This window comes from Austrofundulus limnaeus, unplaced genomic scaffold (genome assembly GCF_001266775.1).
Source record: "Austrofundulus limnaeus strain Quisiro unplaced genomic scaffold, Austrofundulus_limnaeus-1.0 Scaffold2174, whole genome shotgun sequence".
NCBI lineage: Eukaryota > Metazoa > Chordata > Actinopteri > Cyprinodontiformes > Rivulidae > Austrofundulus > Austrofundulus limnaeus.
Genome location: NW_013954576.1, coordinates 28,666 through 30,316, shown reverse-complemented (window position 1 = coordinate 30,316; position 1,651 = coordinate 28,666). Strand labels below are relative to the sequence as shown.

Genomic DNA, 1,651 nt, shown 5'->3' with positions numbered 1-1,651 from the left:
CCAGGGGTAAGGCTTGCATACGTCATTTTCACCTTTTGGCCGTACGTTCATTTATAGTATGGTTTCCACACAATCTTTTATAAATCCAACCCCTGGTTGGGTAGGGTCTTCCTGTGTCAAAGCTTCGGAGTGTGTGTCGAGAAAACCCGGAAGTCTTTAATGAAGCGTGTCTTTTTTTACTGTTTACCATTTATTACAGTATTTATATTCTGAAACATTCCTAACAAACATGTTTTTGTACAGGCAAAGGTAACTACACAATTACTTGTTCAAGTTGGCACACAAAAATGTTCCCAGTTTTCTTTTCTCTCTGATTTGGTATGGAAACTGTATACTGCTGACAGTCAATGTATTACTTTACTGCAGATTATCTTTTGAAAACAATGCTTTTGGAGTTTAATTTTAGCATAAATGATGATGCTTGTGTCACCAACACAAAAACACATCCATATTTTCTATACAAATGAGTCACGAGATAAAACAAGACAAAACTCAGCTACATAACATAAAAATGGTCCACATGATCCCTAAAAAGGATGGTGGAATCCAACACATTTAGTCCAAAAACTTTAGGGTGGAGAGTGAGGAAGTTGTTGGATGATATGAGCTCTGGGTCAAGGTTTCTCCTTTCGTCACTCTGGCCTCTACAGTATATATTCAATCCTCCTCTCCAAAGCTGTCAACTTCATGTTAAGAGTAGGCAGACAGGATCAAAAAGACATTTCAAATGAGTTGAGGAAATCGGCGATCTTTTTGATGCTGCTTGTATTTACTTCCATGTACCCTATTCGCCCAGTCTTGGTCAATCTCTCTTTGCACAGGATCTTCCTGGCCAGCCATGTTAGCAGTTTGGTGTGTGTAGCCTTCCATGAAGTGTGTGTCGAGGCTTGTGTTGTTAAGGGTGAGTGACBTCACCGGTGACATCTGAAGCCTCGCTGGTTCAGGAGAGGATTCGGGTTTTGGTTTGTTTCATGAACTAATTGGATCACCACAGAACCTGTGTACCAAGTGTTTGTGTTGAAGTTTCACTGCTTTCTGATAGAGACACTTCTTTTTATAAAGCTGCTAAAAGAAGCAGCATTTCACCTGAGTGATCCCACTGATTTCTCCCAATAAGCTTTTTCACAGAATTATGTTCAGTTTTTAACAATTAGGTGATGAAATGTCTTACTAATATTTTGCAGAGTGCCATTTTAAAGGTCTAACTTTTCTGTCATAACTCAGTTTATTTATTGGAATATTTGGGGTTAGAACCACCATAATAAAGAGCTTTACAGMTTGTAGGGGTCACCTCGGGTCAAATTATCAAGGAACTATGTTGGACTCTCAGTCCTCTGATGGGCCTTCTAATGGACAGAAACTCTGTTCCACTTAGAACTGTATTTAGGCCACCCAAGGCCACTTTCCCTCTAAATCAGATAAAAACTGAAGAATCTTCGTCTTATTTGATTTATTGTTCTCTTAACTGAAAGTATTACACATTTTGATAATCAGAGAATGTTTATCAAAGTTACAGGAGAAGAGAGGATTCTCCCTCAGTATGATTTCAGCTATGTATGTTTTTTTCTGTGGGAAAAATTCTTATTTAACTAAAATAATCTTTATGGTTTAAGTTGATGAAATATCAATGTTTTACTTGTCTGAATCATAT

The 1,651-nt window shown here is 37.8% G+C and overlaps 1 pseudogene; it reads right to left on the bottom strand.

The window, feature by feature from the left end:
* Window positions 1-555: 555 nt before the first annotated feature.
* On the bottom strand, window positions 556-840 carry LOC106537191 (probable protein BRICK1 pseudogene; annotated as a pseudogene).
* Window positions 841-1,651: the final 811 nt, after the last annotated feature.